This window comes from Rissa tridactyla, chromosome 6 (assembly GCF_028500815.1).
Source record: "Rissa tridactyla isolate bRisTri1 chromosome 6, bRisTri1.patW.cur.20221130, whole genome shotgun sequence".
NCBI lineage: Eukaryota > Metazoa > Chordata > Aves > Charadriiformes > Laridae > Rissa > Rissa tridactyla.
In genome coordinates this window covers 8,244,817-8,269,839 of record NC_071471.1, presented here as the reverse complement: position 1 = coordinate 8,269,839, position 25,023 = coordinate 8,244,817, and positions in this window count along the sequence as shown.

Here is a 25,023-nt window from a genome sequence, read left to right as displayed (position 1 = left end):
GTCTCCCTCCATCTTCTCTCTTCCCATTTGCTTCAAGGTTTATCAGCCCTCACCAGAGTAGCCGTCTGCCATGGTAATCTTTGCCAAAAAGCCTCTCTGACACCTCAAAATTAGGGGCCCCCGCCACCTTTGGGCTGTAAGTTGAAGCGATGAACCACACACAGACAGCAGGAACACCAAAAGCACCCCAACATTAATTTTGTAACAAAGCAGACGAAGGACTGCTGCTAGATATGGTTAGGATTTTTCCTCCATTCTAATTAAGTTTTTTTTCTTTTATCTTTGCAAAGTCAAGTTAAACGATACAGATGTGTCATCTGTTGCGAGGATGTTTTATGACTGCAGTCTTCAAGGGAAAAACAGAACCTGCTTATAAAGACTGTTTCCACCAAGAATATCTTGCTGAGATAAATCAAACACTTTGGTGTTTCATGTGCTTGCCAATCAGCTTGAAGTTCTAGACTGTAACTGAATGACCAAAGTTTACTAAAATAATAAGTTGACTTTGAGTAAAGCTACCTTTTCATTTTTAATACCAGTTCTTTCTACTTCTCCATTATGTATGGTGCCCTTTTGATACACTTCGTATGAGATACTAAGTGCACTCTTAACACAAGAGTACACTTAAAGTACTAAGTGACACTCTTACTATAAAAATCTTAACAGTCAAATATTTCTTTATGAGCAAGAGAAATTGCATTCAAAAGAAAGGATGTAAAAATTTTATTAATTATTCATTTGTCTTTTTTTTCTTTCTATTTATCTTACTTGCCTTCTCTTGTCATATTGTGACTACTTTTGTATTGGTTAATCGCATCCAGATATTTGAAGCTGGGCAACAGACCTTTTAACTTGATATGTCTATGAAGTGTGAAATCCAGATGTGCTGAGCATATTCTCACATAAGGCTTTAGTACAAAGTTTGCTTAAATGAGAACTTCAGAATTTCATTCACAATAATTTAATGTGTCTCTGGGATTCCACTGTCTTCATAAGAAAGAATTTCCAATGAAATGCATAGTAATATCAGAGATATCTCTTTCCTTAACTTTTACTAAAATTTCTTATAATGTGTGATAGGAGTATAATACTTTGTAGATTTTTATATTGACCACATTAATATCCTCTTAGTGCTCTTATTTGTAAGTGGAAGGACTATTCCTTCCTACATAATCATGTAATATTCGTGGATAATGACAGAAGTCGCTTATGGAAAGGAATATTCTGTTTTGTTTTTCTTTATTGTGGTTACAGTAATTAATGGTTATTTGGTGAATAATAGAATAGTGAAGGGAGAATAACAAAGTAGAAAATGCAGTCCTTATTCAGAAGTTTGATAAAACACAAGAGTACTTAGGACCAGAAATGTTTATGTTTTTCCGGGTTTGAATTGGGAGCCTGTGCCACCCATTTGTGAAGGTCCATGGAAAAGAATCACTGATTTGCCTTTGAATCTTTTCTCCAAAGGTTGAAGTTGCTTTGGGATGGGGAGGCAACTATAATCCAAATGCTTTTTACCCCCAAGTACTACCTGAATTGCAGTGTTCAATCACAAGGTGGCAGTTATGCTTCACAGATAACTTTTTTTACTCTCGCTTGCTTTTGGTCCAGCTCAAGAAAATGCCAGTGTGTGTCTCCTGGCTCAGTTTTTTCCTATGAATAAACATTCTTTACATATCTGAAAGAGGATGTCTTAGTATATCTATAGGTTTCTACTCTAATTCAATCCTATAGCAAATACGCACAGTAAGACTATTAATAGAAGTAAGGTTGCAAAGCTTTTTAATTTTCTTTTCACATAGCTGCAGTTCACACCATGAATTTCCATTAAAATTATTTATATCAGAGTTAGTAAAATTGTTCTTGTTACTATTTTTAAATTTTGGTCACAAGCAAATTATCTGATTATCGTAACTGAATATTGTTATTTCTTATATTCTCTCTATTCAAAACTGATTATCTGTTTCTATGTACAGTCTGTGTGAGTAGTGCTGTGGGCTGCTGTAGTCAAGTTGGTATATTCAAATAATCGTATCATTTTACCTGCTGTAAATTTTTAACAGCATCTGAGCACAGGTATAGAATAACCTCCTGAATGGTATTTCACACTTGCCTTGATTTTCTACAGGCATTGGGGGCAGGCGTAACTAACAGCTATTGCATAAGACGTTCTAGGGTGTGTTTGCTCTTCTTCTCAATCCTTTAGGAGTTGAAAATCTTGCGATAATTGTATGGTCCCCTTGGCTTTTTCTTGTCTTTGGGTTAATTTGCTTTATTTCCCACGCAGAAATCAGTTTGCTATGGGTTTTTTGGACCAGAAAGGCTTCCTCTTGGAGTTGTCTTCTGTGATTGCATTTTGAGTGTAAGAGCCAAAATCAACAAAGGTTTCCTGGAGATGCCCAATGGAATATTACGTAACTGGGTCCTGTGTGCCTCACTCAGAGGCAGAGATAGCTGGAAAAGTGTAATATTATTGTAGTTGTTGATGTTGTTATTTAGTCTCCCCTCAAATGTGTCTTTTGACTGGAAAAAAAAAAGAAAAAAAAATATCACCATGAGAAAGAGTGCAGCAGCTTTTGACTTTGTCTCTCCACTCCATCCCCACGGCGACAGCTCTGGTTCTCTTCTTCCCAAGAATTCAGCATAGTCACAACCATTAACTTGCTACTTAAAAACTGTTTAAAAAGAAACCAAAGGTGACCTTTTCTACTCAGTGGAGCTGACTAAAAGCAATATTTAGCGAGATGCCCAAGACAGCATCCTTATTCAGCCTGCTTACTATAAGGGCTCCAGCAGGACTGCACTTAGTGGAAGCCCTCCAACAGGAGATGGCAGGGGGATGTTCAGCCCCCGAGTACCAATTTGTTCTTGTTTTCATTTCTTTCTCTCTGAATATGTATACAGAGAGTTTCCACGGGATATACATGTTTCTTGTGCACTGCAGAACATGATGGTAAGGATTTGAAAGCACAGTCACTTCGTCAGTCTTAAACTGCGCATGCTTTCGTCTGTAGCAGCAGTGAAAATGAGGAGGCTCAGGTTGTGTGTGCACATGCATGTACAAGGTTAGGCCAAAATTTATTTGGGGTTTTTTCTTGTGCTGATTCTCGTACCACTGTTAATTGGGTGTCTTGATGGTGGCAAAGACTGGTGGACTTGGATCCCTGTGTGTGTGTGGAGGGGGGGGAAGTATGGAGTAGGTGTTGCTGCTTGTTATCAGTGTAGGTCTCTGTGTGAAGTGCCACCAGTAATATTTCTTCTCTTATGCAAGGGATAAGGGTGATGGAGGAAGAGCTGTGTTTTATGTTCTACCTTAGTGGCTAAAACATGTGCCCAGTTTTCTGAAGACCCAGGTTTCGTTCTTCTCTTTGCCTGGGCATATTTTTTGACTTGAAGATGGTCTGTCCCAGCAGGCACCTAGAGCGCAATGAAAACTTTTGCTTTTTTGTCCTGTTGGGCACTGTCTGAAAATGCCAAATATTCTGAGCCCTTTTGAAGACTTATTCTGGTTTTGGTCAAGCATAAGGCCTGGTGCTTGCACTGTGTGTTGAGCCTGGTGGGGCTGGGGCAGGTCCCTTGGGCAGGTGGAAGCTGAGCTCCGGGTGGCCAGGAAGCTGCGGGGCCACAGCTGGGCTGTGTGGGGCAGCATCTGCGTGGGGGCTTCCAGCATTGCAGCTTGGGCTCATGCGCTGAGAACCCTGACCTAGATCCTCAAAATTTCTTTTTGGATCCTACTCAAAAAGATGATAATTTGACTGCCGTACCCTTCTGTGGATCGTCCCTGTGAAGACTCTGTACTGTACCTTTTCCTCATATCCCTATCCTGGCTGTTGTTAACCTACAATGTCAATTCCCATCCCCATTGATGGAAGCCATTGACAAGATCTCATCTGGATTATTGGGAGTAGATACAGGTCCCAGATAATTCATAACAAACATAATTAGCTCTGCTTAACTGCAGCATATGTTTTTCTGAGAGGCATCCAACTCACTTTCAGAGAGGCTTAGCTCCATGGACAGTTTGATGGGATAAAAGACAACTAATAGGTAAGAGTCAGCATCAGAAATCAGCACTGTAGGTGTCTTGTAGCTCAGAAGCTATTTGATGGGCTGTTTTTTCTAGGCTTTTCAGACACTTTTCCTTTTTCTTCAGAATAAATCCAACAACTTTCATAACAGTGTTTATCTAAACAAAGCCCATGGTGTATAATTCAACCTTACCGCAGCACTACATGCAGATCACCATTTTTCCCATAGTAATTTCCTACAATAACTTTTTTGTGTTTTCTTTTGTGTGTGAATTCCTTTCATTTATTTATTGTTATTATTGAATGCCAGTCATAATCAATGTTTCCACTTTCCTGAGCAATGGAAAGCAGAAATCCCTTGCGACAGAGCTGATAGTATGAGAGGATGCTGCACATAGGTCAGCAAATAATCTGAACAGTGTCCAGATGGGATCCCCAGCAAGGATAGGACCTCCTTTATACAGCGCAAAAGCACCAGAACTGTGCATAAAGGCTTCAATAAGCCTATTTGTTCATGTGCTAACGAGCAGCCTCAGATTGTGTGGTCTCTTGTACCTCTTAGGACTTTCCTGCTTGGTCCAACCAGGAGTCACTCATGGTGCTGCTGGTTCCCACCGAGGCTGTGGGCACACGTGTCGTAGGACGGCTCAGGTGGGCAACATTGAAGCCTTGTGTAACATGAGACCTGATCTCTATTGTGGCTCTTAAGCCCAAATATAAAATTGTATTTGCGCCATTTGTGTGGCTTTATATCTGGCTCTGAGGTAGAGTGTATGTGGTAATTCTAATTTGTCATGCATCTCTTCCCTTTGCTAAATCAAAGGAATTGACATTTAAATTGTTTCAGGTCTTGGTTAAGTTCAATTTTACCAGGTGATGTCAAGATAAACATTTGATTAGATTGTGAAGAATGCAGGATTCAGACAAAAAAGTGAGTAAAGTTGTTTGTTTTCTTGTAGAGTTTCTACATTTTACTTTCTTTCTCTGCCTAAAAATCCTTATCAAGGATTTCCCTGTGTGATCCCGGTGTCTGTCCCTCATGGCCTTGCGGTAAGGATAAACAGTGCCAATAGACAGATAATGGCCTCTGTGTAATCTTAATGGCATGCTTTAGGGCAGAGCTGTTTGTGCTCCTTGGAAGAGAGACAGGAAGGAGATGGGGAGTCTCCGGTATACTCGACCCTGCTCCGTGCCTGTAGCTGGCCAGAACCTGTTCCTATGAAAAGGTTAATGAATGACTCAGTGGGCAAATCTAAACCCTAATGTCTCTAAAAATTGTTCCTGTGGGGAACAAACCCTTTTTTAATGATCTCATATGGATTTTATTGTCAAAGCATTTATTTGCTCGCTCATAAATTAGCCAGAGGTGTTGCTTGCTGCCAGTCATACAGGCAGTGGAGTAAGTGCTGTAGAAATTGGTCTGTAATTCTTTGTCTAGTTGAAATGATTCCAAGCTCATACCTATTCATGTTGCTCTAGCTGTTTGGGATGAAGCTCTTCCAGTTTTGGGCCAAACGTTTAATTTCTGTCTTACTTCAGTGTGAAGTGAGATGTGTCCCTGAGCTGTGTGGCCAGCACAGCCAGTTATTTTGATATCCAGATTGATTTTGGTGGGAATGCAGTGTCCAAGTGCAGACCTGGACCTAAATGGCTCCAAACTACTTAAGTGGTCTATGATATTTTATTCTAATTTGAAGTATATTTTCTTCAAATATTTCTTTAATCTGCTATTTGCTTTTCAAAAATGACTTGTCAAATTTCAGTGCTTTAAGTTTAGTCGTTTTTTTTTTTTTTCTTTTAACCTTTCATTTTTCGATCTTTGTTATTCCTGTCCTAATATTTGAATGGCTGTTGTGTGTGTCTTGTTATCGCTGTCGCGGGATGTGAATAACTGCCGTGTGTGCACGGTTTACTTATGAAATTGAGTAATGGCATAGAAAGATGCAAATTGTGAAAACAGAAGCAGAACTATTGTTACTGCTTTTGGGTGCTCCTGAAAATACCAGCAAGCCTGAAATGTGATTCCCATTTTTCTGTTTTCAGACCTTCACATCTGTGTGAAACTACTGGGAAGTATTAACTGCCCTCGTTTATATATGAAAAAAAACCCACAGATTTTTCAACCAGGCTGCCTGCACCAACTTTCCATTGATTTTTAGATGATTTGGTTTTCACAGGTTTTCTTGTTTGTTTGTTCCTAACATAGAATTGGATAGAGATTTAGTTATTTCCTCAAAAACTTATTGCTGTTATGGAAAGGTTTCATCCAAATCTTTTTCCACGGCTTTGCTATTACCTCACTTTTAAAGTCCTGAATCCCCACCAATGGGGACAAATAACTAGCAAGACATTCTTGGTTAATCTGACTTCCCATTAAATTATCAAGAGGATTTTTATTTTCCTAATCCATGTATTGTCTGGAAAATTTGGTCTGTTTTCTTTTTCATGGTTCTCTTGAAATGTGTTTAATAATTGGACCATATAACAATAATAATAATCTTCTGTCGTAGCTTTTTGCAAAGCAGATGTCATGTGTTGTCCAGCTCCTCTGCGGTACAACATATGGTTTACTCTGTGTTTTCCAAGGTTGATTGTCAGTCTAGAGACACATGGAGTAAATAGTTGGTAGGAAATATAATTGTGCCATATGGTTTTAAATGTTGCTGAGGCATTTGTGATTTTTTTAGTCCTTCATATTTTTTGTTTGGATTTAAGCATACGGTGGTTAGGGAGCATGCTAGATAACTTATGCCATACAGAAAATGCAGGTTATTGCCAAATATATTTACTATATGTACATTCATGGTATCATCACACAAGTATTAGTTAGAAGGATAATATAGAGAAAGAGCAACAGCTATATTTTTCCCCATGAAAGAACTGCTCATTAAAACATTGAGGAGTAATAACTACTTGTGATTCTTTCCTCTCCATGTTCTGCATAATGGAGCACTACACATTTGCAATATAAGAATAATGTATCCCCATCTACATTTATTGCAGAAATGACAAATTATGTTTTCCAGTTTTGTCTAAGTGAAAGTTGGGTATATTGCCTTGGAAAATTAGTATTTGAAAACCTGGTGTGAGGTAGATACTATCTGTGTACGTTAACAATGGGCTATACTGTTTGATGGAATGATGTTGGTTTGTAACATTCTTGGCTCATAAAAATAATTTTAGTACTGATAATATTTATATTAAAGCTAAACATCCTGACAGAACACTAACTAAATTGATTTTATTAATAATATAATAGATCATTAATGACAATTGTACCTGAAAGGAACATAGACATACTGTAAATGAGCTTTCCTTCCGTCTTGCTAACTGCGCTGCCATTTTTTAAATTACTTGTTTTATTAAGGAGAATAACAAGTAAATATGTAATGAGAATGCGCACAGGCACCTTGTGAGAACTACTGCAGAGTAATAGTGTGCTTAAACTGAGTTATATGTAGCAGTTCCCTGTGTTTTGTCCTCCAGCCATAGCTGACTGCACTGCTCTTTGTGGTGCGGGGAAGGGAGCTTTTTCAGCTGGAGCAATTTTTAGCCTAATAATCTGTTTATACTAGGGATCTCATCTAGATTATTTCATTAGTTTGAATAATGTCTTTTCAGTCATAATCCACAGGGTCTGAGTTCTGGCAGCACTGCAGTGCCGGAGGTGAGCAGAAAAGAAATCTTCTCTACAGCCTTCTGCGAGCCTGTGGTCTTCCCACTTCTGTGTCTGGTGGTGTACCTGATATTAAATAAAAAAAAATATTAAAAAAAATAGGTAAACTTGTGACAAAAAGGCAGTATTTAGTATTAATACTCTGACTGCTTTGTTAGATTAGACTTTAAGGGTTTTTTAGCCGGGAAAAATATTCTGAATGTAACTAAATTTGGTGTAAGTAGGAAGCAGGGACTTTTAAAAATGATTGCCACTCTATTGGGCTGTGACTTCATGGGACTTGCCAGTAACATTGGTATCCCTTTCATAGGAAAATGCATTGCATTAAAAGTAGTGAAAAATTTTGGCACGCTTAGGCTTTTCTACTGGAAACGTCCTCTAGCAAGCCAGACGTAGAAGTGAATAAAAATTATGTAGGAGCATAAAAATGTGCGAAAAGGTTAATTCTGAAACCCGGAGTTTGACTGTTAGGGAAAACCGTCCACATGCTAGTTTTGACCCAAACTTGCTGAAGACCATGGAACTTCTCCAATGACTGCAGAGATGGCAGAAAACAAAGCCAACCTAAAGAAGCAGGCCGGGGGGGGGATGACACACGACACATGAATAATTAAGATTATGGTAGAGAGGTGGTGGTAGTGAGTCAACAGGGAGTGGAGGGTTTCTGAGCTTCAGAAGATGTAAGGATGATGCTTAATTCAAGTGTAGCAATAAAGGAGCACATTAAGCAAATGAGAACATATAAAACTTCCAGCCTTTTGCTTTCTAGACAGAAACCATCAAGACTTGGATGGGATGTAAAGTGCCTGTGGCTTTGAAAGTCCGTTACAATGGATCTTTCCTCTGCTTATTGGAAGAGAGGAGGAGTGAAATGTCTGAGCAGGGGGGAGGCTCGACATGATCCTCAGCCCTGAACATCAAGATTTGCAGGACGTGGTTCTTCCAGGTCCCATCTTTATCCCTCTCCTCCAGGGCTGGGACTTGCAAATTAAATGACTTCAGTGTGTTATTATAGAAGCTGTAAAACCTTAATTCATGGTCAGGATTCAGCTATTTAGCATGGGCAAGGGCAAGTAAAGGAACGTTTAAAGGTTTTAAACTGGCGCGTATATGTTTCCAAAAAATAAGATTGCAGAAGTGCAGAAACTAAGTAGTGAAAATGCTTTTTATGAATGGATTGCATGTATGGAAAGTGCAGTTAGTTAAAGCCAGTGTGATGCTGTTGATTATTTTGGGTTAGAGAGAAGACTGGCTTATAACTCTGGTGCAGGAGAAACTGGAGAGGAAAAAGTATGTACTGGTGTGACCCGATCTCCTAAGAACTCTAAAATGGGGAGGGTTTAAGAACAGAAAACATGAGACTTCAAACTTCCTGAAAATTTGGATATATAAAATACATATCTGAATACATATGTATTTTATGCATCTTATCTATATCTCTTCAAATTTATATAAACATACATACACACACACACACATATATATATGTAAAGTGGAAGGACTTCTGCAGAAGTTTGCTACCTGCCTCCTCACGAGGGGTCCATAGTTCCATTGCTCAACCTTTTATTTGCAGTTAACTGCATGAATTTGACAATGTGTTATGGACGAGACAGTCATCCTTCATGAATTGAATCTGCAGCTAAAGCCTGGAGCTTGAGGCTTGTTTTGCAAGGGTTACCAGCATCCTGTCCCCTCCCCGCCTCCCCCCCCCCCCCCCCCCCCCCCCAAAAAAAAAAAAAAAAGGAAAAAAAGATCCACACAAGTTGGTTGTATAGTGTTGGAAGAAAATCATAAATGAGACCAGACTGTGTCTGCTCATGCTAAGGACCGGGCTTTTGCTAGATGTGAAAGCCTGGCTCAGCTGGCAGCTCCCTGCTGAAGGTCAGGGCAGACAGACTCTTTGGTTTACGCTCAGACACTTGTTGCTTATTTTAGGTTTGACTCCTGAAACTTAAGTCTCGGGCCCTGCAGGCTGAGTTTTCACAATGAAACTGAGGGTTTCTTGATCTTCAGGAAAAAATCTTCCCAATAAATATTTAACTCTCCACCCAACTTGCATTTCATGTGTTGTAATGAACATTTTCTCCTGACGCCTGCAGCTCCCCAGGCGGAGATGCTGTGGGTGGAGGAATGTGGCATATTCAACAGGCCCCCCTGTTTTCTGCTCTCTGCGTGTCTTTCATCCCTAGCTCACTCTCACGCAATTATTTTCCCATACCAGAACTTTGCTGTAAACGATACGTTTGAAAAACAGAGGAGAAAGACCTTCAGGAGGTATATCTTTATTATCCTTGGGAAGATAACATTTCAAAAGCAAGGCGAAACAGGGAGACAGGAAAATAAGATTAGTGAAAGACACAGTATTATGGACCAGCACAGTGACAGAGACTGATTATAGTTTAAAAGATTCTGTCCTTAAAAAAGGGAAGAGGAAAAAAAAAATCAAACCCTTCAATCGGAGCATTTCAGAAATATTACACAATAATTTACCCACTATCTGAAGTACTCCCTATGCTGTCTCAAATCTGTAGTAAATTTTGGTTTTGATTAAAAGTCTTCCTGACATGAAAATAACTTTTTTCGTGGTGGGTTTTTTTTTTTGTTGATGTTTAGTTTGTGGTTAGTTGTCTGTTGGTTTTGTTTTGTTTTTCTGAATTTTTATTTGCAGCAGCAAAGAGCTGTCTCTCCAGGGATGCTGTTTCTGGAGAGGATGCCCACTTGCAGCTGTGCTACCCCAAACTGCAGTTCTCGGTGTCCGAAAGGAGATTTCAAGGGGACAAGGGAAGGAGGAGCCTCCTGACCAAGGCTTCAAAGAAGGGCATGGTATAACCTGGCAACTGCAGATAACAGTAAGACTATTAGAAGCCTTGATGGAGTCTGGTTAGACCCTCATATAGCAACTGAAAAGCAAGAAATAAAATATTTATTATTGCTTCATTAATTGATTTTAAATAAAAACCTTTAGAACTATATTTTCCAAATCTGTGTGGCCAGAAAAATAAATATACTGAGTAAAGTGAAACATTTGATTTGGTTCAAACTGGAAAGTTTTATTTTTTCCTTATCGTTACAGTTTACTATCCCAAAATGTCCAGAAATGTTTCAGTTGTGAAAGTATCACGAAGGGAATGGAGTTAACATTGACCCTTTTATATCTATATTCATGTGTGTGTATACCTATATACATATATGTATGCACAAGTATACATGTACACACAAATCTTACTTACGTTTGTGGAATACATGCTATAGAGTAATGGGAAATAACTGAGAAATCTGCAAATAGTTCACTAAAATTTGTGATCCTTGGCTGGCATTTCTGTTCAGTTCTCATAGCAGATGGACAAACAAATGTGAGCGACTGGATTAAAAACCCAGTACTTGATTTCATGTCAGATTGTATTTGGACTGATGTAATTCACTTCCGTTCACTTATTATAGTAATGAAAGAATAAAACGCCCCCCTTCACAAATAGGGATGTGTGATGTTTGAATATCGTGCGTATGATCAAGTTTTGATGCTTGAGTATTGTGCCTGTGACCAAGTTTATCTGAATCATTAGACTGTTTGCCTTAGTAGGTCAGCTGGCTGTGATACTATTGCTAATTTTTCCTACAATTTCTGCCCCACAGTCAGGAGTAAAATAATATTTCAAAGTTTGTCAAGATGACCTGGTGCACTGGAGAGGTGGTGGGTCGTATCGGGTGCTGGCGCATGAGCGGGTTCCCCTTTCCAAATTGCATTTTGGAGAGCACTAATCCCCACAGCGCTCCACTTATTTGTTTGCGTGATGCAAAAAATACAGTTTTGGCATCCTGAAGCTAATATTGTGATTTCTATTTGTTTACGTTCAGAAAGCCTTGGCTGGCGTTTAGATTTTGCTTCTCCTGTACTTTGCTTAGCAAAATAGGATGCCGAAGGTACAACTTGTTTTTGTTTTCCAGTTCCTTTGAACAAGTGATTTTATAGCTACTTGAACATGAATTTCGGAGGATAAGGGGGTTGCTTGGCAACTAAATCGCAGTACTTGCACTGGTACCTGCGGTTTGGTTTCCCAGCTTCCCGGGGAGAGTGCAGAGTGTGATGTTTCTATTTTTATTTGTTGCTTGTATCGCCGGGTGCCGGGGTTTGATGCTGCTCTTTGTTGGGTTGTTGTCGTGCCCTGGATCTTGAGCACCGACCAGGAGCCCTCATGGTGAGCACCATGCAACTGCTCACCCAAATTACAGTCCCTTCCACAGAGGTTTTACAAACTAAGTTCATGAAATATTGAAATATTCAGCCTTTGGACCTGATAGAGCAGACTCATGCCTGTGGCTTGTCCCTTCTCTTTAAATGTTAGCCTGTCCAGCTTTCCAGTCAGAAAAGAAAGACTGTCCTTTAAAAGTGATCCTTACCTCGAAGTTCCATTTTAGGTACGTGCTCTTATTCTTTAAGGAGTGTTAAAAAAAAAAAAAAAAAAGGGTTGCAAGAAGATCTGAGTATCTTTTTTTCTTAGGCTACCAACAAAGATAGCGCAAAAAAGAGTCTAGTAGAATGAAGCTACCAGGTTTACAGATGGTATTATTACTGACAGGGACTGGACAACCAACAGGAGTAGTTTTCAGAAGCCTCTATGTTGTTTTATTCCTTTTTAACTGAGTCTTAAGGTAACAGTCTCTCTCTCTTTAATGGCAACTTGAGCTTCTAAATTTTTTGGAATTTAGAAAAGCCAGAAAGGATTCCAAGATTAGTCATGCGCCATGATATAATATGCACACAAAGGGCTATTCATTGGTGATAAGCAAACAGTATTTCCAAATAGAAATGTTCTTCCAGTCCTCCTACACCACCATGTCTAACAACAGTTTATACAAATGCTCTTTTGAGAGAACCTTTTTTTTAAAAAAAAAAAAAACAAACAAAAAACCCCCACAAAATAAACCAAAAAAAAAACCAGCAAAAAAGCCCTTCCCTTTTTGTATCTGCTGTATGGACCTTCTTGGGATGCTTACAAATTCTTTACCCTGTACTGAAGTTTAAAAAAAAAAAAAAGCTTTACTGAAAGTTACAAAGGTTTTTCTCACTTCTGTTTGCTCCTGTTTGTAACTCTGAAACATTTTGTGCTTGATACAAGCCACGTGAAATGATCTTTACTCTGATATTTGTGATTTGAGGCCAAGACGTGGAAAGTATTGACTGGAGGTGATATGAAGAAGTAACTACGCATCCAGTGCTCATTGAAGGGGAAAAAAGCAGGAAATCCTCTGCTTACTGCTAACAGTATCTCTTGACTAGTGTGCCATTTTCTTAATTACATGCCTGTTAAATTAAGGTGGTTCACAAATGAGTGTGTGATGGTCTGTGTTTGCAACATGCAAGGAACTTGGTAAACACTTTCCTGTTATGACCGATGTGAAGATCTTTGAGGGACACAAAAAGCAGGAGGTCTGGAAGTGTGGCCTGGAGGGGGTGGCTTCTCAGTACTTCCCCCAGGCTTAGCCATGCTAAATAGCCGAATCCTGTTCCTTTAGGCTGTATTTTAAGAAAAATACTTCTAAGCAGTGCTAGCCTTCATTTTTGGATAGTAGTTTGTTAACCCTTCTTGCAGCTACTTGGAGAACTTTAATAGCAGAGGACATGGTAAGCGTGACCAAGCCAAGCGTACAGGGGATGACTGAGGAGCTGCTCTCCAGGATGAGCATGATGTGGAAACCCTTCTGGTTTCATGCTGAAATTGCAGTTATGCAGGAAAATCATCTATTAGGCAAAAAGCAGCTTTGTGCAGGCAAACATGAGTTTAGGAGATGTGGGATGTGACACCCCACAAGTGGCACCACCTCCCTGCCTGGCACAGCCAGGCAAGCGGCTGGGGCTGCAGATGGGCTCCAGCCAACCTAAGGGGTCTCTTCCCTTCCGTTGCCTAAGTGCGTGTTTGTACCTGCAGGCTGTGAATTAAAAGAAGCAATTGGAGTGAAATTTTCAAATGTCAAGTACTTTGATCCTTCACCTCTCAAACTTTCTGAGCTACAAGCAAGAGAACACAAGTGGGGAGGATGCTTTTCCCTCTGGGAAGATCTCTAATGTTGAATTTATACACAAAGTGCTGTTGCAAACATATTGCTGTGTATGGCCTGTAGGTATATCAGTCTATCTTTAGGGAAAAAGCAAACAAAGGCAAAAGGACTAGTTTTATAGCATGTATAGCCACTGTTTCACATCATACAGGATGCAGTTTAGAGGGAAGGTCCCATCATGTGCTCTGTGAGATTCCTTCAGCTTTGCCCTTGAGCCTGTAAAAAATATGGTACAAGTGTTATTTTCTTTTTCAGCATAGGCATTTTAATATGGAAGGGTTCAGTAATTAGCTAGGGTTAGTTTTGGGAGGTGAACTGATTGCTACCTCCTACTTCATCCTCCTGAAGGAAATTTTGATCATAAAATTCAAAGGCTGACCTTGGTTCGGGTTATGTGAGGAATATTGCATTCAGTTTGACCTTCACAATCTAGATTGAAAAAGATGAAAGGATTAGCTGAAATTGAACACTACGCCTAGCGTCCAAGAAGGGGAAAAAATAGCTTAAACCATGGTACGTATAAATTATACATGAGAAGCCTTGTATGCTAATGTTATAATCTTATGTCACCAGGCTGCTTGCATTAGCTGGATGTGTAGGTGTCTTATTAGGTGAATACTAGCAGTCACTTTAAAAATAACACATGCAATGAATAGTCCTGGGGGGAGGAGATATACTTTTTTTATAATCTGAAAACCTAAACCGCATAAAATATTTGCAAAAGCATATAGTTTTATATAAGTACAAGATTTGTCAGTAAGCTGTAGTGCTTTTTCCACCTGATTTCCCCCTTCCTCCCCCCTCCCTCCATAACAGCAGCAAATTTATGTAATTCCAAATGTAATGGAGGGAAATGCACTGTTCTCTCCATGCCCTCCAGTTAACACAATCAGCTGAGGGCAAAGCTTTGTCACTGTTGCTGCTTGGCTTGTTCAGGCTCCCACTGTGGCTGTGTCACCCTCACCTGGGGTTCCTTCCAGCAGGCATTGGCGTAGTCTTAAAGAAAGGTACTTTCAGTAGTTAACTTGATAGATGGTTTCTATCAAACAACTCATATCCCTATGAACTGCTACTGAGACACCCCACGTGAGAAAAGGCAAATCATGTTTGCCCCTAAATAAGTCCAAGATCTGAGAACAGCTCAGATGTTGAACAAATCGTGCCTTTTCCTTGCTCCGGCTTGGGTGCAGGCTTGCGCTGCACATGGAGATGCTGTTCTGCAGAGATGCAGATTACAGAATCGCTGCTGCTGCTGCTTTGGAGTATGATTTTAACATGCGCTTTTCTGGTTTTGTCAAGATTGCTGATCTTGATATAAATGTTATTTGTTGAGTGACAAGAAGTATCGGGGTAGAAAGTTTTCAGGTTACAGAATGCGGATTCTTACAGACTTTCCACTGATATGATTTATAACCCGCCAAAAAAGGAGTTTCTGTAGAACTTACTGTTGCTTATCGCAGAAAAAGCATGTTAAAACTTTTCCTATGTTGAGCTTTTTTTCTTTATGACTCAGGGTGTAATACCTGACAGTCCATATAGTGGTATCTTGTGATAATGTTATGTAGAGTCATTGCTTTCTTTAAATACTCTTAAATTAATAACAGTCATCATGCCAGTGTAAGAATGACCTATATATTTTTTTCTTTAATCTTTTGGTTTTGATGCTTGTTGTCCAACATGTGTTTTCCTGTCCTGAAACCTTCCACTCTTACCCCAGGCACCACGATTTCTTTGTGTCTCTTTCCAATCCCCGGCTATTTCAATCTTTTTTTTAATGTTTTTAATTTTTTTTTTTTAAAGTCTTGCTAATTCCATTTCCCAGGACTCACATTGCTGATACGGTGCCTTTGGCAAACTGCAGCACCTTAACTGTCACTGCTGGGATTTTTATCTTGGCAGCAAAAAACTGGGCAGACATGTATAATCTTCAGCATATTTATAGTGCTGATTTGATTTAGTGTTAGTTCTGACACAGAGGTGCTGACTGTCGACATATAATATGCCTATTGATTAAATCAGGAGAGAGAAGACACTGATGATAATGAAAAAATAGAAGTTCCCTAAGGATGGGCTGGAGCTGCTATGCTTGCCTGCTTCCCGCATGCTCCCCGTGAATTTTCAAAATCTTCAAGTACAAATTAACCTGTAAAAGTAAGGGCCAAAAATACTGAGTTTCACCTCGACACGTGAAAAGCCTGCACCTGGTTCCGCAGTGTTTTCCGGGGCATGTGTCCAGACTGCAAGCACAATTTCTGTGCATTTTAAATTTTAGAGCATTTCAATGTATTTTTTTAGGCTTTGCTATACAATTTATTGGGATGTGCTGTGATAATGTGCTGAGAGCGACTTCTATTTGTGAATGCAGTAATTCAATAATATTTTAAAGCAACATAAAAAGTGGGTTGGCCTGCTCTTAGTTGACCACTGAGATGACTGTTCATCTCAAGCTTGGATAATCTCATTTTTCAGGAAGCCCACAATGTTGGGGGCCTGTTCAATTCTTGGGCAGGTTAAACTTTTAGAAATATTTCAGTCTGAAATGTGCCTTTTTCTTGCCAGCACGTTTGGGTTTTGGTTTGTTTTTTTTTTTTTTTTTTTTTTCATAAGCATAACCTGGTGCAAAATGTCTCACAGCTTGAAATGCATGAATAAGCTACATTTCCTATGCTGACTCTAAGGATGCTCTGAGTGATGAACGCTCTCAGTAGACTTAATTTTTCCTGTTCAGTGAAGGGCCAATACTTCACTAAAGTCCACCTTAAGTTAGTCCTTAACACTAAAACAGACTGGACATGGTAAAAACTTATTAAACCATAACAATAAAATAATATAAAATACATATTTAGTAAGGAGAATCACTTTATGCGACATATCAGTAAGTACATTGAATACATTAAATACATATTTAGTAAGGAGAATCACTTTATGCGACATATCAGTAAGTACATTGAATACATTAAATGACAACATCACATTGTATCGGCTTCCCATTGCTCTGGCAAATGTTTGCGCTCAGACCAACCTCCTGCAGGTGAATTCCCAATGGCCGAGAGATGCACTTGTGTCCTCTATTGAGGCGTCCTTGGGAAGGTGCTGCTCTTCCAGTGCAGAGGGGAAGAATTTATTAAACTTCACTAAAACTTCTCGTGAGGAGAGAACCGTGTCACCCATTTACTACATTAATTGTCATCCGCAACCGAGGCTACGTCTAGCGTGAACTTGTAAGTGGAAATGGCTCAGCTTCCCCAGAATTTCTACTCGGCGGAACTCTTGTTTAGAGATTTTGAGGCCAGACTGGCTAAATATATTGCTTATTATACATCTTCCTTCTTTTAACATGAAGATAAGAGAGTGTGGCATCATCCCTTCACTTTGTCATGCTTGCCAAACTCTCTACATCTCCATTTAAAAAAGTTCATTTTTTTTAAATACAGAAAGCTAGAAATAATAATACTTGCTATTATGAGATGTCTTTCAGAGTTAAAGATGAAAGTGCCTGTAGGAGCAGTTAATTCATTAATCAAAGAGAGTGTAGATGAGGCTCTGTTAATATTTTTCTGAGATTTTTATTATTATTTTTTTTTATGGAGAGCTCAGAGAGACTTGAACTGATAATTCGTATTAGATCTAAAAAGGCAATTCTTTTTGCAGGAGGGAAAGTTAATGCGCAGACATGAAAATGGTTATGGTTAAGGTATCCAGTAAGTCAGTTCAGACACCTAAATTCTTACTTTGTTCCCTTAAAAACTAGTCTGGACTCTTTGATGCTGGCCTGTATTACTGGAAAAGTCTATGATAATTCGTATTAAATTTAACTGCGGTGTTTCCATAGAGATGATGTTTAGCATAAAAATAGCTGAAACATTTTGACATTGATTCTGAGACTATAGTTCATAACATCTTATTTTAATACTGTTACGAACCCTCAGCAACACTAAAGTGTAGAAATAAATCCTTCATTTCATTAGGACAACTTGTGTAATGAAATATGTATGTGAGGGTAACAAAATTTGTCTCTAATTTAAATTAATAAAAGACAACTTCTCTACAAATTGTGATATTTAACTTAGCTTGTTACATCAAGGATGTGTTAAAATGAATATTGTAATACAGATTTCCACAAATGAGTTAGATGTTTGTAGGTCTGTCGAGAAGGGCAAGGGAACAGAAAATGTTAGTTAATATAGATGTTTGAATTTTGTGGAAGTCAGAAGCATTGATTTTGGTTAGTTTACTTTATTGGCAATGACTGCACGAATATTGTCAGAATAGCTTCAAGTGTTTCTAGAGGTGAAACAAAATTATCTCCCTGAACAGTCTACTGAGCAGCCGATGTGAACAGAGATTTTTTGGGTTTCATCCTAGAAAAGGAGCCAAATCTGATGAACATGGTGAAACTGAAGATTCAGTGATTATAATATCATTACACAGGAAATTTAGTTTGGGTTATTTGCACTGCATGGTAGATTTTAGCAAGGTAGAGTTGGAATAGCAAGCTGAAGGAAATCCACAGAGGTGAAATTACAGGATAAAAACGCCTCTATTTTAGTAGGGGAAGAAACGAAGCCTGCAGCATGGTGATGCCATTGAAATGTAAGAGCCAGGCTGTGGTTGATGCAAATCATCCCATGCCTATGGTATGGCTTGTGCTCAGGGGGTGGTGAGCCTTCCCCAGCCACGATGCAGCAGCCTGCGTGGCTTAAATACCCAAGAGGTTTGGGCAGGATTGCGTCATCCTAGTAACCCAGGGTGCAGCATGGTGTTGAGCAACCTTGACTTTGTGGGGTGATACAAGTGGCATTGGTTGGGGAGGCTCTTCTGGACTTCTTTTTTTCTGGCAGCATATGGTTTTGAATAGTTAGTTCTGGTCCGCAGATAGTTCTGGTGCGTTTGAATGAGAGTAATCTAAACCCATTCAACTGAGATTAAGTAAAGAATAAAAACCCCGCTGACGATGGAAGGGGAGACAGCTGATCACATGTGCAGATGGCCAGTCTGAGATTACGTATCGGCCACTTGAGTTTAGGAACAGAAATGGAGAAACTTTGAATTACTGAAATACTTTACTGTAAATTTTACCTAGAATCCATCATTTGTATGCATCTGGAAAGCCTGGATGAAATTTAACAATAGATACTTGCTTGAACCATGCATATGTTCAACCAATTTCATACAGGTGCAAATCTAGAGGGAAATCATTTATACTGGATTCAGGATTGCTACAGTAGGATGCATCTTCAGTTGACTGTAGCGTAGAGCTGTTTAATTTGCTTGCATTAAATACCATATGTTCTCTCTTTGTGCCAAATGCTATACCAAACATTTGCATGCTGTTGTCAGTAATATTTCCTTTAGGAGTAATGCCATGTCATTTAAATACCCACTCTCTAAAGCTCTGCTTTGTTTCTGCAAAATGAATTGCTCACAGACAGTTTTAGTCTAGGAGCAACATGACTGTTCTTCCTTTTGGGTGCAAAAGCACTTCCGTAATTCAGGCTGTCAAAGAAAGTACGTAGATACATCAGCAATGTACCACTGCTACTTAGCTATGGTGGGGTTTTATGCCATTGTATTCAAAACAAAAAGCTTTTTCTAGGGAAATTAATGCACTTCCTTTTTAAATACATATCCTAATTCAAGCTAATATCCTGCTGTGCACAAGTACCCCCAAAACTTAAAATTAAATTGTTTTGGCTTCAGGAAATTAAGATAATCAAGTGATTAGTGGACTGCGTGACTAATTAGGACATTTGACTTTCATTCCCGGTGAATACCCGTAACTGGTGAATCTCTGCATTGGTGAAACGAATGCAGCTATATCTGGTAACTCATAAAGGAGGTGCTAAAAATGCTTTGAGATCCCTCGTTAAAAAACACTTCAAAGGAGCAAAGCAACATTAGCTGTGGTGGGTTTGGGGCTGGAAAAACTGATCTGCAACAGCCGAGGCTGCTGCTGGGAACCGCTGCCACGCTTGGGCAGAGAGGGCTTCGCACACCGCACCTGAGGGAGGAAAACAATTACAAGGACCGTTTCATAAATTTTCAGAGTGATCTTCAGAAAATCTGGTAATACATTATCTGTTCGAAGTTGCAGCAGTACTGATTGCAGTTCAGAGTTGCTCGTTGCCCAAGGTCCCCATCTGCTGTGCTAACTCACCCGGTTTGTCCCACCTCTGCTTCGGTGATGAAGGCAGGAGCGGGGACCTTGCTGGGTGTTTGGGGACTAACAGGTGATACCCAACGCTAAAAAAGAAGGTATTGAATAGGCACATTCTCTAAATAACTCCTAGAAACTTAAAAACAAAGAAAATCAAATAACCTTTATGTGTGTGTTTTACAAAAAGAGCTGAAATACTTGACCGTATATTGTCATCCTTTAACGTGCTGTTATTTCTTACTAAAAATGATAAAGTAAATTTAAAGCAGATGTTCTAGACAATTGTGAATTCTAGTTTGCATGTTTGGGTTTTTCTTTTTGTTGTCTGTCCTAATTTTGCCTGTTTCTCTCCCTCTGACATATATGTGCTGCTTATACAATCTGTTAGAGATCTTTATAAAAAGAACTCAACAAAGATTACACCAATATCTCATTATTTCTGCTTTTGAGTCTCCAGATAATCACAAGGAACTTATTTGGGTACTAATGTGGAAGTTGTTAAGTGGCTGTGCATGACTTCCACTGAAAATCAGCACTAATTAAAATATAATTATTTTAAATTGTCATGATACTTCAGAAACAATATTAGAAACACGGAAGGGGAAACTGAATGAATTGATTTCAGATGAGATCCTCATGTCGTCCAGGCAATTATGGTGATTTCAAATGTAATTCTCCTGAAACAGGGGGTAGATAAGCAGAGGTCAGGTAGTGCCTGAAGCAAATTAACAACCTGATCTGGTCGCATTGTAAAGCATTGCTGGGATCCACGCTAACTAATTGCTGTGATTTGTCATTATTGTAGCAGAGACTTTGGTCTACCAGGCAATGATGCACAGTCTGCTTCTCACCAGACTCTGCAATTAAGAACCAGGGAGCAAGAAATGCAATAGCATCGTACGGATAAGGTTTAAAACAGCACGGATGTGCAAAGTGAGCATTGCAGTTTGCTGCTGCAGGCGGCCGTGGAGGTTCATTGCTCTGGAACATTCAAAAGGGGATTGCACAAAAAAGCGAGCAACAGATCCCAAACCAGACCCTACCAGTCCCTGCCTGTTTAGTTGCGATGAACATATTTGCAGTCACTGATTTCTGAAACCATATTGAAGACTTTAATTTTATGAATTAATTAGTATCAAAGGTTTTGCGCCACGTAGATGGATTTAAAAGGATCCACTGATGTACTCCTTTTCTCTTAAAATCAGTGTAAAAACAATAATAACAAATTAAAACAGTTGTGAAGTGAATTTTGAGGACCTCCTAAAAATTTTGAATTACAGTTGTGCTCCTGGAAAAAGCAAGAGACAACTTGGAGGGCAGAGAGTATGGCAGATGGGGGACATCTTGCTAAAATGAGTGCTCTGGCCAGAGGGAATTATGGTCATAAGGTTTATATACAGGTAATGTAACATAAAATACATCTTTCTAGTCATTGAAAGACTGGGCAAAGAAATAGAAAAAAAAAAAATAGAAAAAAGTGTTGCGACAAGTTTTGCACAAGATCTAGAACTAGGTGGAAACAGGTCCAGGACACACTTTATTTTTCTCTGTAGTGGAAATATGTGCAATGTGAGCAGTTATAACTGCTGGGATTGTTGCTAGCAATTTACTCACCCTATTGTTGGCGAAAAGATTTCCATTTAAAACAAATAGGATCAGATGCTTGTTCTTGCTATAAGATTTTTGGAATATGTTTATCTGTTTATGTGCTGTTTTATTAATATTAATTAGAGACATCAGAAAAACCCTTATAAATATTAATCTATATCTTGCTTGTTTTTTTTCATTTTATTAAGAAAAAAGCTAATAATTTTAGATTTTCTGTGATGAGTTTTAGGTTGAAGCAATAACTTACAGTACAAACTGCAGACACCTTGGGGTGTGAAGTTTTTAGGAAAGGATCTGAAAAAGGGGAAGATAAAGCTGAAAGCAGTAGTTCACTATACTTTCTTTTTTTAAGTGAAAGAGCTGACGTTGTCAGAGGAGAGGCTGCTTGTATTCAGTTGTTCAGCAAACATAGTGTGTGCTCATTTCTAGTGGTCCTTGATTATCCACAGAGACAAAAAAAAATACTTGTGAAAAGCCCAGTTGTGGGAAGGGTTAGAGCTGCAGGGTTTGAGCTGCTGGGGCTGCAGCTTGCTTTTCCAGGCAAAGTTTTTTCTTGCAAAGAAAGCAAGAGGCTTAACTGAAAAGGAGAAGGGAAACTTATTTTTGAGGTTTTACTATGAATCTTGAAGATTGCAATGTAATCTTGAACTATTTTCAACAGAGCAATAAGAAGCAATCTCTTTGCCTAGAGGTGCACTGATTTTTTTCCTTTTTTTATTTTTTTGTTTCTGTATTTTTTGTTAACAGTCCTATAGTTTCAGACATCCAGAGCTCTTTGAGATAATGGAGACGAAACCCTGAAGATACAGTGACAGAGATGGCAATTACTATAACACCAGGACTTAGATGTCTACATCAATCACATCATACCCAGGCATCAAGATCTGCAGACTTCAAAAAGATGCCCCAGAGGAGGGAACCTCTGCGAATGAAAGGGTTAGCTGCAACACCCCAGATAGGACCGTAACCTTCCAACTTCTTCACAAGGTGACAGGTTTTGTGCCATTGGAACTGGGGAAAAAAACCTGGCCAGTGGAATATAGAGCAAATTGCATATGATGTGATGAGAGAAAGACATGAGCTTTCATTGGAAGAAATAAATGAAAATTCAGAGTATTTCTCAGGTTAGAACAGAAAACTCCCTCATGAGAGACTCCGAAGGTAGTTCTGACAAGTTCACCCAGATGAAATTATTCTACCAAAACTGGAGGGATTAGTTAATGTGAAAAATATCCATGAGTTCTCTGGTTGCCCCAGGTGACGTGCATAGGACAAACAAACATAAATTTCTATTTTAATTTATATAGGGGAATTACTACCAAGTGGTTTTTGTTTGTAAACCTGATTTTTGTAATGACTGGTAGTCTGGGAAGCAGACAGGTCTTGGCTGTTAGTACAAGAACCTTTGGAGAATTGTGCATTCCAGAAGAAGAAGAAGAATAAAACCCCACATTGTCTTTAGTCTTCTGTTTTGAAAAATCTTTTTAATAACAAATTTTCATTGTTTATTTGTAAACTGGTAGTCACAAATTATGAATCTCGCAAGCCCAGTGATACCATTAAAAGTAGAGACGGCAACCTTCTTAACGCGTTTGCAGATTCAGACACTCGTTTCCAGGTGGGTTTCAGGAAACATCTCTGTTCTCAGTGCACTCAGCTTGGACTCCTTTGGCCCTGTGGGACAAAGCAAGCACGGGTAAAGTTGGAGCTGGGGATGGGTAGGAATTGCTTTGTCAAGAACTGTAATTCTGTTGTAAAAAGCGCTGGCTTTGCACTTTCAGGGAGAGGCAGGAGTTGTAACTGAGCTTGGCACAGCACGATACCCGAAGTCGGCATGCATCAGCCCTTTGGTATAATACTACTCAATAATTTTAGTCTTGAAGTATGTTTTCCTCTTTCAGCTGTGTCTTTTAACTCACTGCTTGCAAAGCTGTGTAAGAGCATGTGTTGGTGTTTACTTCTTGGGAGGTAGAATTTCTGAAGCTTTTCCCACTTCAGTTCTAGAAGCTTTGAGGGGAAAAAAAATCAGAAAGTTTCCTTCTGATAACTGCGTGTAATTTGTGTTAATTTGCAGTTACTGCCTCAATAATTCATTTGACAAGCTCAGCCTTTACTGTGGCAGAGGATTCATCTCACAAACCCAAGTGTGTCCATACGCTTACTTGCGAATCTGACACACTGCAAAGTTCCTGCTATTAACTTTTCTGTTAGATAATGGAAGCTGGTACCCTTTAATGCGGTGCATCTGCCTTTGACTACTATCAAAAATTTAAAGTGGCAGTAAATAATGAAAAAGCTTTGTTTTCTCTCCAGCTCCGAAGAACAAACAAAGCAGGGGTGGGGAGAGGGGAAACGAGAACATTAATTTTTAAGCTTATTTCTTTTCTTGCTCAGACAGGGGGAGATGAAGGAGAAATCTAAAGAGCTCAATGAAGAGATGAGGCTTCTGCATCCTTGTCCTGCACGGTGCTTTGGTGGAGCTCTGGGCACTCGTGTGTTCTCACCCAGCCTGCCGCCATGCAGCTGGACTCCCAAAAGTCCTCTTTCACAGATATTTAGGGGAAGAAAGTCTCCATTTTCAGGGCACGTGTTACACTCTTTTTCAGAGAAGGAAGAAAACTCAAGTTCAACCAACCTTGAGCTGGCATAGGAAAAGACAACTGTGAGTTAGACCTTGTCCCAAGAGTGAAAACCTGAAAATTTCAGGCTTTTCTTATGTTTTTCTTCCCCTGACGCTGGCAGGTAAGAAAACACAAGGACTCTTGTCCCTCTAGAGAGTTCTGCCTCAGCTGCCGCTTACAGAGCATACCTATGGCATTGATTTCCTTTGTATTTGTTTTTCCTTTGACCACCTTTGAATTTGAGGCTCTACAAATAATATAAATGGCAAATAGGGACATCATAAATTAATTTTCCTATAAAATCAAGGAGAAAAAGCTTTTTTTTTTATTATGAATCTGTAATTTGAAAAAATGTATTTGGTCAATATTGGCAGCTTTTTCAAATATTGGTGAAGGTTGCTGATTAGCTGCAAGCCAACACCGTTGGTTATTTGTCTGGATCCATGAATGCCTGATGCTGGTTGCAGTGAGATGGGTCATAGCTGATGATGGCCAGAGCCTGAGAGCATGGCCAGAGCCAGAGAGCATCTGACCGTGTCAGACAGAGAATCCAAGTTCTTCTGGGAATGTGGTGCTGTGGTGAAGGCTTCAGAGGTAGAGCTTGAGTCTGCTAATTGCTTCCACATGACTGTGCAGCTTCCAGACCTGAGCTGGCCTTGCTCAGCTCTTCTCCACGGGACCCTTGGTGCTTCCAGCTATGAAATGAACACAGGCAAAGGGCACAAACTGCTATGTGGAAATGTCCTGAATCTGCTTTCTGTCATGAGTGTGGTTAAAAGAAGACCAAGCAAATATTGCATCCGGAGGGACCTTGGGAGGTAGGGGTGTGTGAACGTCATGAAATTCAACAAGGCCAAGTGCAAGATCCTGCACGTG